A 14,842-nucleotide genomic window follows, 5' to 3' on the forward strand; every position below is an offset into this window, starting at 1 on the left:
CTGATTATTGTTCAGTTGTGTTTGATGGTTGAATTCTAAAAACACTGAAGCAGAACTGATCTGGACTGATTCAACTCATACTTGATCATTTGAACCCACATGTTGAGTTGAACAGGTTCTGTCAGTGGTAGGGATGGAAACCATTACCGCTAGAATGAGAAAGCTAAAGCGCTAAAATTTCCCCACGGTTAGTATTAGCCTTTAAATTCTAATTCTGATGATAAGCGTGTTGGATTAGGGCACTTTGAAAATCCCGGTGCTGCTCTTGGTTTCCTGGTCCAGCAGCTCCACTCCAGGCGTGCGTGTGCGTTTGTAATGTTTGGCCTCTGAAAACCTGGTGGAAGGCTCCTGCATGGACACAGCTCCACAGAACTGAGGACAACGGATTCCCGCACGGACCCGGTTGGTTTTGAGCGCTGGTGCACGGAGCGGGTCGGCGCTGCTGTAAAGCCTCCCCGGCCCCCGCTGCTTCAGATCCTCATCCAGCAGACAGACCTGTCCAACTCCTGTTTTTCCCACTCCAAAAAACACTCAGGAATGGAGAGGAGACTTGAGAGGAATTGGATCGGTAACAGAATCCACAATAACATTAATATTGATCAAATCCTCTTCATTTCCAGCCCTGGTGAAGATATCTCCTATGGCCGTAAGGTGCTATTTTAATGCATGTTCTGCCCTCAGTAAAATGTGTTGGTAAAAAAAAGTTCATAATAATTTTGTGATAAAATATTCCATAATTCATTGGTTGTAATCAGATTAAAAGTACAAGCTAAAAATGATTATACAGTCAGTATTGTTTACATGTATTTTATTTTGAAGGTTATAGATGACGGTTGCAATGCATTGTAGGTAGGCGAGCTCAGTCTGGAAAAATGCGCTGTTAATACGCCTGTGTACTCATGTCCAAGTTACTGCTGTGTCTCACATCTCATCCAAACCTCCGAATGGCAATGGCCTTAAGTTCAATGAGTGTTAGTAGTCAAACAATAAGGAATGTGTCACCTTTATAAGTTGTATAAGCTCTGTTAGAGATCGTTTTTTCTGAATGTTATTACCAGGAAAAGACTGTAGCCTGTGCATCCCGCTAGCTTGTGCAATGTATTAGCATATCACAAGCAGCTATTCATGTGTGTTAACGATCTAATTAGCATATCAATGGATCGATATAACTATTGATACCTCCTGTGACTTTGGGCATGGCATTTTAGTTCAGTTTAATGCATTACTTTGGCGCTAAGTGTCTCCTGATGTATTCATATACCCAATACCAAACTGAGGTATATTTTTCCATTTCTGTTTTATGTATTTCAGTTTCACTCGACCTTTTCAAGCCACAATGGTAAATTGTAAGCTGTCTAAGAAGACTGTAATAAAGGAGCGAGACGCTGGGATCCTGGCTTGTGAAAACGAGTTTGGCTTGCGTTTATCTACATTTACATACACAGAGTATCTAACACATAGTGGTAACAGTACAATGCACATTTGTATGTTTGATGTTGACATGTGAATATTTGAATGTTTCTGCCACAGAAGCGACATTGGGTGTCTTATTTATTTGGTTTTGGTTTGTTTATTTTTTTAATACAACTTGGTTCCATTATTTCAGTGTGTGTAGAAGTAGTTTGTGAACATTTGGAACAAATTACACAATAGTGCGATAATAATGATAATCGTGATAATTTTGGTCACAATAACCGTGATATGAAATGTTTGCCATATACACCACCTCACTGGGTCAGATCATCCACTCACACGGCTTCTCATATCACTGCTATGCTGATTCTACCCAGCTCTATCTGGCATTCCCACCTGATGACTCCACAGTCTCCTCAGATCTCAGATGTCTCTCTGACATATTTGCATGGATGAAAGCCCATCACCTTCAGCTGAACCTGTCCAAAACTGAAACTGCTGGTCTTCCCAGCTAAGCCAACCATACAGCAGGACATCTCCATCAGCACTGACTCCATACCTCTGGCTCCTACCAGTGTAGTACGTAACCTGGGAGTCATGATTGATAATCAGTTGACCTTCACAGATCACGTCCCCTCTGTCACCACGATCATGTCGTTTCACTCTGTTCAACCTAAGAAAGATCAGGCCATACCTAACCGAACAGGCCGCCCAGCTCCTGGTGCAGACTATGGTTATCTCCACCCAGCTCTGGTGCAGACTATGGTTATCTCCACCCAGCTCCTGGTGCAGACTATGGTTATCTCCACCCAGCTCCTGGTGCAGGCTATGGTTATCTCCCGCCTTGACTACTGCAGTGCTCTTCTAACAGGCCTCCCAGCTTGTGTTGTCCAACCACTACAGATGGTCCAGAATGCAGCAGCGCGTCTGGTCTTCAATCAGCCTAAAAGGGCACATGTCAACCCTTACCACCCTAAAAGGGCACATGTCAACCCCCTTACTCATAGAGTTCACTGGTCTACCCATAGCTGCCCGCATCAAATTCAAATCTTAATCCTAACCTACAAAATTCTCAGTGGGTCTGCTCCTACCTACCTAGGTGCACTGATAAAAGCTTATGTCGGCCCCACGACCACTCCCTCCATCTGGGGAACAGTAGTCTGGTGGTCCCCAGACCTTGTACAAGACATCCAGGCTCTTTTCATGGGTCGTTCCACGTTGGTGGAACCGCTCTACCAAGTGCGACAAGAACAGAGTCATCCCTGCCTATCTTCAAGAAGCTCCTGAAGACCCAGCTCTTCTGAGAGCAACCTCCTATCCTAGCGCTGTCAGACATTCCATTTTAAATATTCTAATAAGGTTTTTCCCAGGATTATCACAGATTCTTCCAGGATTATCTCTGGACCTGCTGCGGTGGTCCTGCCTCTCTCCTGCCTTCATCATCACCACTCACTTATCCTCATCTGCCTCCATGTGTCTCCCCCTACTCCCCCCTTCTCCCCCTCTCCCCCAGTCTCTCTCTCTATCGCTCTCTCTTTTTCTCTTTCTTTACCCTCTCTCTTTAACCCCTGCTGGTCCAGTCAGTCGTCCATCCTCCAGGAGTCTGGGTCTGCTCCAGGTTTCTGCTGTTAAAGGTAGTTTTTCCTTCCACTGTCACCAGTCACTAGTGTTTGCTCCTGGAGGATTCTGTTGGGGTTTCTGTAAATTGGCTTCAGTCTGGTTTGGACCAACTCTGTATATAAAGTGTCATGACGGAACTTTTTGGTGATCTGGCGCTATATAAATAAAATTTGATTGATTGAGTGATTAATTGGTTTTCCCCTGTAAGTCGCTTTGGAAAAAAGCGTCTGCCAAATGCATAAACATAAACATGTTCATATGGTTCCATCCCTAGTCAGTGGATTGTGGAACAGCAGATGATGGACAGACTGTGGAACCAATCACAGAGCTGGAATCAGCAGCTGCTGTGACAAACAGGAAGTGGATCAGTAAAGGTGCTTCAGACTCTTCATGTACTGGTGTGTGTTGAGAGGAAACACAACATGGAGGTGTTTGATCCTGATCCACAAATCCAACACAGACCAGTTCCAGAGCGAAACCTGAGGCTGATGAAAGCACCACACCCATGTGCACTGGTTTATCCCATGGATCTATGACAGAAGGCAGTAACGGACCCAGTCAGCAGCTCTGACACTGGCACTGCTGGAACACACTAGTGAGGCCAATTCCAGCTCTGTTTACACAACCGCCTCTTTTGACTCGGCTCACTAAAAGAGCCGGCTCTTGGGCTCCCAAGTGGCTCTTCAGATTTTTTGCTGTTTCAATTAATTCATACCAACAATAATGCAAAGTTATGTGCAATATAAATTACTAATGTAAAAAAACATGCACTATATCAAATGTTATGAAATAAATACACCTTTATTCATACACTCTACAGAGAAATAAAAATAAATACATTAGAAAGTGCAAAAGAAACGCTGAACTATTCCAAATGACCTTTACTAACTGGAACTATCTGAAACTTTTAGCTTTTACTACGAAACAAATTTAAAGACAAACAACACACAGAAGTTTACAGAATCACAACAAAATATACATTCAAATGTGTAAAACACAAAGGACAAAACTCTGCATCCAGATAACAGTTTTCTGCTTCAGTGAAGACTGGCACTGAGAAAAACCAAGTGTCTCAGCTTGGGTCCAGATTTTGCTGCATTTCCTGTTGTCACTCATTTTCTCTCCTTTTTTGACCTTTCCAGTCTGTTTGTGTTGTGCTCCTGCTCTCACTCTGTTTCTCTCGACTCCCTCCTGTTTGTGTGCTGCTGTATGTGTAACTCCGCCCCTCTCCCCTCTGCTGTGTGTGTAACTCCGCCCCTCTCCCCTCTGCTGTGTGTGTAACTCCGCCCCTCTCCCCTCTGCTGCGTCTGTAACTCCACCCCCTCCCCTTTGCTGTGTGTGTAACTCTTCCCCTCTCCCCTCTGCTGTGTGTAACTCCGCCCCTCTCCCCTCTGCTGTGTGTGTAACTCCACCCCCTCCCCTCTGCTGTGTGTGTAACTCTTCCCCTCTCCCCTCTGCTGTGTGTGTAACTCCGCCCCAGTATCTGAACCAGATCTAGACACACAAACATGACTTCCTGTTTCTGTCCACACAGGCGCCACAAGGCACGACAACAGAACAGCCGATCAGCTGTCCACATGTTTATATCTGCTACTGTGGTCGCCATAGCAACCAGGAACCACAGGAACCCGGCGCGGTCGGGTTCAAGTCTGTCCATCTTATGATCCGGATCAGAAAAGTGATGAGTGAGACTGTGGGTAAAACAGCAGATCCATTTGGACGCCCAACCCTCTGTTATTGATCAGCAGACAAATAGAAATATAGATTCCACTCACAAAAAGTACACTTTGACATGAAAGTGAAGAAAGCACCTGAAAATGCACCAGAACAGGGCTGTCAAACTCATGTGAGTTCAGCTTCCACATTCAGCCCAATATGAAGTCAAGTGGGCCGGACCAGTGGAAGAATACCAGGGAAAAAAGACTCAATTATAGGATGAAACTCCCAGGAAATTCAAAGGATATTTGATCCAAACAGACAAAACTGAAAAAAAGGAGACTTTTTCAGTCCAGTCTGTCCTGAACTGAACACAAACCCAGTGTGTCCATCCACTGTCACTGATCCAACTGCATGGGTTTGACTGGACAGTCAGGGTTTGTTTGGCTCATTTTACTGCATTTTGTTGACTAGTTTATTAGTTTTTATTAAATTTGTTCAGTTTTTGGCCTATTTTGTTCATATTACTTGTCATTTCATTGATTTTTTATTCATTTTTCATTTTATTGACCACTTTGGCTGTTTTTTTTTCTTTTTTTTTTGCTAATTTTGTTGCATATTTCATTAATTTTGACTTCATTTTTGTCCGTTTTTGCTTATATTTTGAACTTTTTTTTTTACATTTTTTTCCCACTTGTGTTCATTTTATTTATTATTTAATCTACATAAACTCAGTGTGTCCATCCACTGTCACTGATCCAACTGCATGGGTTTGACTGGACAGTCAGGGTTTGTTTTTGGTCATTTTTTTTTTACATTTTGTTGACTGTTTTATTAGTTTTTATTCAAATTAGTTCAGTTTTTGGCCTCTTTTGTTCATATTACTTATAATTTTATTGATTTTTTATTCATTTTTCATTTTATTGAACACTTTGGCTATTTGCTTTTTTTTTTGCTAATTTTGTTGCATATTTCATTAATTTTGACTTCATTTTTATCCGTTTTTGGTTATATTTTTAACATTACTTGTTATTTTGTTACATTTTTTTTTCCACTTTTGTTCATTTTATCTATTATTTAATCTACATAAACCCAGTGTGTCCATCCGCTGTCACTGATCCAACTGCATGGGTTTGACTGGACAGTCAGGGTTTGTTTGGGTTCATTTTACTGCATTTTGTTGAATAGTTTATTAGTTTTTAATCAAATTTGTTCAGTTTTTTGCCGATTTTGTTCATATTATTTATAATTTTTTTGATTTTTTATTCTTTTTTCGTTTTATTGACCACTTTGGCTGTTTTTTTTTCTGCTAATTTTGTTGCATATTTCATTCAATTTGACTTCATATTTCTCAGTTTTTGCTTATATTTTTAACATTTGGTGTTATTTTTTTTTTTTTACATTTTTTTTCCACTTGTGTTCATTTTATTTATTATTTAATCTACATAAACCCAGTGTGTCCATCCACTGTCACTGATCCAACTGCATGGGTTTGACTGGACAGTCAGGGTTTTTTTGGGGTCATTTTACTGCATTTTGTTGACTATTTTATTAGTTTTTATTCAAATTTGTTCAGTTTTTGGCTGATTTTGTTCATATTATTTATAATTTTATTGATTTTTTATTCATTTTCATTTTATTGACCACTTTGGCTGTTTTTTTTGTTTTTGTTTTTTTTTTCTAATTTTTTTGCAATATTTCATTAATTTTGACTTCATTTTTCTCGGTTTTTGCTTATATTTTTAACATTACTTGTTATTTTTTTAAATCTTTTTTTTTTCCACTTGTGTTCATTTTATTTATTATTTAATCTACATAAACCCAGTGTGTCCATCCACTGTCACTGATCCAACTGCACGGGTTTGACTGGACAGTCAGGGTTTGTTTGGGGTCATTTTACTGCATTTTGTTGCCTATTTTATTAGTTTTTATTCAATTTTTTTTCAGTTTTTGGCCTATTTTGTTCATATTACTTATAATATTATTGATTTTTTTTTTTTTCATTTTTCATTTTATTGAACACTTTGGCTTTTTTTTTTTTTTTTTTTGGTAATTTTGTTGGATATTTCATTAATTTTGACTTCATTTTTTTCCGTTTTTGCTTATATTTTGAACATTGTTTTTTAGTGGGGTTTTTTTTACGTTTTTTTTTTTCCCACTTGTGTTCATTTTATTTATTATTTAATCTACATAAACCCAGTGTGTCCATCCACTGTCCGTGATCCAACTGCATGGGTTTGACTGGACAGTCAGGGTTTGTTTTGGTTCATTTTACTGCATTTTGTTGCCTGTTTTATTAGTTTTTATTCAAATTTGTTCAGTTTTTGGCCTATTTTGTACATATTACTTAAAATATTATTGATTTTTTTATTCATTTTTCATTTTATTGAACACTTTGGCTTTTTTTTTTTTTTTTGGTAATTTTGTTGGATATTTCATTAATTTTGACTTCATTTTTTTTCGTTTTTGCTTATATTTTGAACATTGTTTTTTAGTGGGGGTTTTTTTTGCGTTTTTTTTTTTCCACTTGTGTTCATTTTATTTATTATTTAATCTACATAAACGCAGTGTGTCCATCCACTGTCACTGATCCAACTGCATGGGTTTGACTGGACAGTCAGGGTTTGTTTTGGTTCATTTACTGCATTTTGTTGCCTGTTTTATTAGTTTTTATTCAAATTTGTTCAGTTTTTGGCCTATTTTGTTCATATTACTTAAAATATTATTGATTTTTTTTATTCATTTTTCATTTTATTGAACACTTTGGCTGTTTTTTTTTTTTTTTGCTAATTTTGTTGCATGTTTTATTAATTTTGACTTCATTTTTGTCCGTTTTTGCTTGTATTTTGAACATTATTTGTTTTTTGTGTTTTTTTTTTTTTTTTTTTACGTTTTTTTTCCACTTGTGTTCATTTTATTTATTATTTAATCTACATAAACCCAGTGTGTCCATCCACTGTCCCTGATCCAACTGCATGGGTTTGACTGGACAGTCAGGGTTTGTTTGGGGTCATTTTACTGCATTTTGTTGACTATTTTAGTATTTTTTATTCAAATTTGTTCGGTTTTTGGCCAATTTTGTTCATATTATTTATAATTTTAATGATTTTTTATTCATTTTTCATTTTATTGAACACTTTGGCTGTTTTTTTTTTGCTAATTTTGTTGCAAATTTCATTAATTTTGACTTCATTTTTGTCCGTTTTTTCTTATATTTTGAACATTATTTGTTTTTTTTGTTTGTTTTTTTTTTTACGTTTTTTTTTCCATTTGTGTTCATTTTATTTATTATTTAATCTACACAAACCCAGTGTGTCCATCCACTGTCCCTGATCCAACTGCATGGGTTTGACTGGACAGTCAGGGTTTGTTTGGCTCATTTTACTGCATTTTGTTGACTAGTTTATTAGTTTTTATTCAAATTTGTTCAGTTTTTGACCGATTTTGTTCATATTATTTAAAATTTTATTGAGTTTTTATTCATTTTTCAATTTATTGAACACTTTGGCTGTTTTTTTTTTTTTTGCTATTTTTGTTGCATTTTTTTTTAATTAATTTTGACTTCATTTTTGTCCATTTTTGCTCACTTTTTGAACATTATTTGTTTTTTTCTGGTTTTTTTTTTTTTTTTTTTAATTTTTTTTTCCACTTGTGTTCATTTTATTTATTATTTAATCTACATAAACCCAGTGTGTCCATCCACTGTCACTGATCCAACTGCATGGGTTTGACTGGACAGTCAGGGTTTGTTTTTGTTCATTTTTCTACATTTTGTTTCCTATTTTATTCATTTTTATTCAATTTTTTTCAGTTTTTGGCCTATTTTGTTCATATTACTTATAATATTATTGATTTTTTATTCATTTTTCATTTTATTGACCACTTTGGCTGTTTTTTTTTTTTTTTTTTGCTAATTTTGTTGCATATTTCATTAATTTTGACTTCATTTTTGTCCGTTTTTGCTTATATTTTGAACATTGTTTTTTAGTGGGGGTTTTTTTGCGTTTTTTTTTTTCCACTTGTGTTCATTTTATTTATTATTTAATCTACATAAACGCAGTGTGTCCATCCACTGTCACTGATCCAACTGCATGGGTTTGACTGGACAATCACTGTTGTATGTTCTTCAGTTTTTTCATTTTATTGATTAATTTGTTCATTTGAGTTCATCACACTGATTAATTCTTAACTCTTGTATTGTTTGTCTTTTTTCTTTCCTTGTTTCCTGCTCCAGGGATGACAGATGGACATGAACATGAGCGTTCTAATCTGCTCTGGTCCATCTCTACTCTGGTTTTAATGTTCTGTACATGGTCCCTGAAATACAAAAGAATAAACTAAATCAACTCAGTTTTACTCATTTACCATCAAAGCAGTGGGTTTGATTCTGACACTGGTGTGGACACTGAAGTGCTCCAAGGTAGCACTCCTGAAAGGGGATTTTTGTTTACATTTGGGATCAGAATTTCACATCATGTCGAGCTGATCAAACAAACAAACAAACAGAGAAAAAAAAATCAGTAATTGACAAGTTTATGAAGAATATGTGAATATTTAAAGACAAAACAAGAATTTAATGCATTCTGCAAAGTTATTCTAATGACAAACAGATGAATGATGACTGAACTGAACCTGAGAATTTACTGACTCTACTACTACAACTCCTCCCTCCACTCCCTCCTCTATCTCTTCCCTCCTCCTCCTCCTCTCCCTCCTCCTTCTCCCCCTCCTCCCTCCTCTATCTCTTCCCTCCTCCTCCTCCTCCTCTCTCCTCTCTGTCTCCTGACATAAATATGTTCATTCACTTCATATGATCAGATTGTTTATACTCTGTTCATACAGTTTGATGGTTCAGTTACTGTCTGAACAAAAAAGCCTTTTACTTTCAATTATTACATGGTAATAAAACATATTGATCAAATCACATTTACAATCACATCTAGAATCTGAGGCTTTATTGTATTTTCCCCACAAATTTCCTTTATGTGTGTTTAAACAGGTACTCTCTTCCATATAAATGCATTAACACAATAAGTAAAAAATAACCGTAAATAAGTGTATGTGTTTGTCATTAAATAGTGTCTTTTCTTCAGTATCTGTGTTGAGCCTCTACAGTTCTAGACCCTTGAACTAACTCACACTGGGACTCCTATAGAAGTGTCTTATGACCAGTTTTCTTTTCTTTGACATCCTTTACATCCTAATTACTGAGCACACACACACACACACACACACACACACACACACACACACACACACACACACACACACACACACACACACGTCCAAATGTCCATGTAAATGACTCCACTGATATTCAAATCCATCTGTCTGATGTGACCCAGACAGAACAAATACAAACAGACTGAAAACTGACGTTAGCGCTCCAACTAGCAGGTTCCTTTGACAAGTAGATGGAGTGACAGCGGGGACGGCCAATCACATGTATGTTAGCAAAACCACAGAGCCAATCGCAGAGTGACATTTATGTTAGAGGCGGGACTTGTATCAGAGGCCGACTGTTAACCCTTTGTGTGCCAGAATCATTGACTAAACACTCCGGACAGCGGTTGGACTGATAGTGAGTACACAGTAGTGGATGGATATTGGTAGGGACGTGTCCCTAGTGTCCATACGCAATTCTACGCCCCTGTTTACCATTAGGACAGTCACATGACCACCAGCACACGCTATGACTGATATCAAACACACACATGACAGATGTGTAACCACGGAGATAAACCTGTCAGACAGCGGTGAAGCCTTTCAGCTGTGTGTGTGTCCACCCTCCCTCATACCTTGAATCCAGAAGGACATCCAGATGACCATCAGTGTGTTCTCCATGTCCACTCCCATCTCTTCTCTGTCTCTGCTCTGTCTCTGTGTTTCCTCAGGACACCTGTCAGTTCCTACTCATTCTTATCTCCTCATCTCCTCTGCTGTGGTTGGGCTTCTACGTCACACGCCTTCACACATTTGAGCAGAAATATTCCACTGAGTCCAAACCGCTGTTTTCTGGACGCAACCATTCAATCATTTACAAAAAGGTTGAATGTAGAAAATGGAACAGTCTAATGTGCAGTTCTAGTCACATATGAGTGTGGATGGAAACGGAGTGGTTGAAGGAACTCATCTACTGCTACTCAGTCCAACTGTGGTCAGTCCAGCTGCAGACTCAACACCCACAATGCACCACTGCACCAGGACAGACCACCTGAATCACACTGTTATCGTTTGGTTCTTTTGGAGGATCTGTCCTTCACAGTAGATTTACTTGTATTTGTTATTTTTATATTAGTTCATACACTGTGTGCACAATTATCAGACACAGGAGTATTTGGACCATATCATCATATTTATGCAGGTTTGATCCTCCAGACTATAGAAATGACATTTGTGTTTGGAATGAGTCATTCCCAGGTGATCTATATTTGTATAAGAGCAGAGAGTACGGCCTCAGATGTTCCCAGCCTATATGAAGGTGTGCAGAATTAGAAGGAAGCTTCTGTACTTCAGCTGAAATCGATCCAAAGCACAGATTAAGTAACAGTGAAGAGTCAAAAAAAAAAAAAAAGTTCAGATGAAAGGATGTGGAAACAGCTCAACCACTGAAGCACGACCACAAGATGATCCTGTTTTAGAGCAAACAGTCGACAGAGTCCAAAAATATGTAAAGAGAAGAAAACAGACAAATGAGCAGAGAAGATCTGAACAGAATCCAGAGGGAAAGGAGCAGGAACACATGGACCTGCAGAACCACTATGTTCCAGAAGCAGAACTGACCTGGAGGGTCCAGAAGGAGAAGATGTTCAGGCCTCACAGACCAGGTCCAGGTGAGAAAGGCTGGAACAGAGCAGCACAGAACCAGAACCAGAAGAGGAACCATCAGGACTGGACCAAGAACCATCTGAACACACACTGATTCTACCGTTCATTTATTTTTTTATTTTTTTATTTTTTTATTTATTTATTTATTTATTTATTTCCTCTGTTTTAGTGTTTGTTTTATACTCTCCTGTTTTACTGTACAGTGTCTTTGAGTGACAAGAAAGGCACCTAGAAATAAAAAAAATGTATTATTAACCCTGACCCTGTTCCTAACCCTGACCCTGTTCCTAACCCTGACCCTGTTCCTAACCCTGACCCTGTTCCTAACCCTGACCCTGTTCCTAACCCTAACCCTTAACCCCCAGCCTAAACCCAACCTGTCCCTCCTCCTCTAACCTGAACCTTTTCCAATAAAAGACAATCAGACTAAATTAAGTACAGTCATACAATAACCCTAACCCTAACCCTGGGTCCTGGGGTCTGGGTGCTGCCCCTCCTGGGAGGGGGGGCCCAGCATGCGCCAGGGTGTCTGGGCTGGCCTGGGCTGGTCTCTGGGTCTCTGGTGGTGGGGTGGCACTGCACCAGTGATGGCTGCACCCCTACTGCATGCAAGACTGGGGAGGTGTGGAGTGTGGTGGGTCCCCGCCCCTGTTTGGGGGGCTTTGGGGCAGCTGGTCCCGGGTCCGTGCCCCCTTGACCACATAGGATGACTGAGTGTGTGAGTGGCCTCTGGGGGGGGGGGGTGGCCTTCTGGCTGCGGTTGCTGGGTGCCCAGAGTCTCTGGGGGTGGGTACTGGGGAACGGGGGGGCCTAATGTTGACGGGCTTTTCTTCTGGGAGGAAACTTCCTCCCAGTTACACTATCCCCCCACCCCTCGCCTCCCCACCCCCCTCACACAAAGCATGTAGGGTCTTGGGGAGTGTGCACGTCCTAAGTGGATATGGCTGGGGGGGGTGTCACTAAAACGGCCCCCCTCTGTGGTACCCTGGGGCAGCTAACTCCTTAATTTTAATTACACCCACCCACAAAAAAAACACACAGAAACACTGACACCACACATTCACTTTTGGGGGGCGGGCTGCGTGGCACCTGGGGGGCGGTGCCGTTTGGGTGGGTGGGGTTACCCGTGTGACATCACCCTCAGTGGTGCACAGTTTCTGCTCCTCAATTTTAACCGCTAGCATACACACCTCACACTTCAAAACACTGATGGGTGGGGAGGTGAGGGGGGGGTGGGGGGTCTACCCACACCCCTGTTTCCTGGATGCCATCGGGGGCTGGCGGCCCAATATATATATATATATATAATAAAATAATATACAGAAAATTAAAATGAGATTAAATAAAACCAAATTAAATAAATTCCAAATATACAATGAAATAAATACTTCAAATAAAAGTCAAATTAGTGTAAAATAGAAAATATAATCATGTCAAATCAAATACATTTAAAAAACAGTTTTCTACTAAATGTAATTAATTATAAATATACAATAAAACAAACAACTTCGAAAAAAATTAAATCAAATACAGAAAATTAAAATAAAATGAAATAAAAAAGGCATGTTCTATAAAAAGTACTGAAGCATTAAACAGTTGATTTCAAAAGTTTCAAAATAGTTAAATTCGGTTCAAACTGAATGGTTCGAGTGCATTTGAGGTGTGTGTGTGTGTGTGTGTGTGTTATTATTCTTAGTCAAAATGACTCAAATTCACAGAAATTGTGGACGATCAAACAGCTCCAATAATGTATGAAGATAAAAATAATCTATTACCAACAAATATAGAGAAACTATTCTGTATTCATGGGGGGGGGGGGGGGGGGGGGGGGGTTCACCAGTAAACTGTTTAGTCCCAAACATAAACCAGTAGGAAATGGAACATTAGTCCCACAGCTCTGAACTGGGACTGTTCTGGAAGAGCGGGGGGGTTAGAGGAGACTGAAGGAGGGATGAGTGGATACACCAGACGGAACCTCAGCCGCTGAAGTGTTTCTGTGCAGCGCTGGTGAACCCTCTGGAACAAGCACTGTGTGTGCCAGTACTCTGGAGGCGTGGCTTCAGAGGGACGTCTGAAGAAAGGGGGTGGGACTGTTGAACGGAGGATTTTCAAAATGGAGCTGCTGGAACCCATTTTCTAAGATCTCAGACCCACCTTTAAAGGGTCAAATGAACTTTAAATTCACTTAATACATACGACTAGTAAAGGTTTGAGTGTTTGAGTCAGCGGGGTGAGACTGAGGAACAGATTCAACATGAAGTTAAAGCAACGAGCAAGCACCGAAGAATTGAAAAGAACCAACAAAGACACAATGTTTACGAGGAACAGGGATGAGGGAGGGGTTGGAGATGACTGGGGTTAGAAGGATGGACAAGAATGTGTGAGAGACGGACAGGTGTGTGTGGATGGACGAATAAAGATATATAAGAAACACTTCAGAGAAATAAAATACATTCATATCAGTTAGAGATGGAACCATCTGAACATTTCAGATCACAGTTATTGGGACCAAAATTATCACAGTTCTCATTATTATCACAGTATTGTTGAAATTGTGCTCAAAATGTTCAAAAAGTACTAATACACACACTGAAAGAATTGAACCAAGTTGGATTTAAAATAAATAAATAAATATAATAACAGTCCCACTGTCCCTTCTGTGTCAGAAACATTCCAATATTAACCCTTTGTGGTCTGAGTCTATTTTGTCTGTTTTTCAGTCCTTTTGATTTGGCCTTTATATACTATAGAAACAAATGTTTACTATACCCATGTTTGGGATCTGTTTTTTCAGCACAACTTCATCTGTATCATCTGTCTATTAGTTTTTCACTTTAACCTACTATAAAAACATAAAAGGACAGAAAACACAAAAAATGAAATAAAATCTGATTTGAAAAATGTATATAATTTCAAATCTATTAATTAATTTATTGGTTCCAAATGTTAGGTATATAAAATTAAAATTGTAATAAATTCAAACTATACTCAAATATTTGACATTAAAGCAGATCTTTACATCAGCGTTTTCTCTGGAAAAGTGCGTTAATCAAACACAGTTATCATTAGAATTAGAATTTAAACAGTAATACTAACTGTCTGTGATTTTACCACCATTTATCGTTATACCGGTAATCATTACATCCCTAATATATTATATATATCTATATATATATATATAGTCAGTGCAGTAGTATGTGTCAGTGTTGAGGTTGACTCTGTTCTTTTTTTGTTGCTGATCAATATCAGAGGGTTCAGTTTTCTTCCTCTTCACTTTTCTGATCCATATCACAGATGGAAAGAACCAAATCACACTGGGTTCCTG

Source organism: Sphaeramia orbicularis, chromosome 13 (assembly GCF_902148855.1).
Source record: "Sphaeramia orbicularis chromosome 13, fSphaOr1.1, whole genome shotgun sequence".
In the NCBI taxonomy this organism is placed as follows: Eukaryota; Metazoa; Chordata; class Actinopteri; order Kurtiformes; family Apogonidae; genus Sphaeramia; species Sphaeramia orbicularis.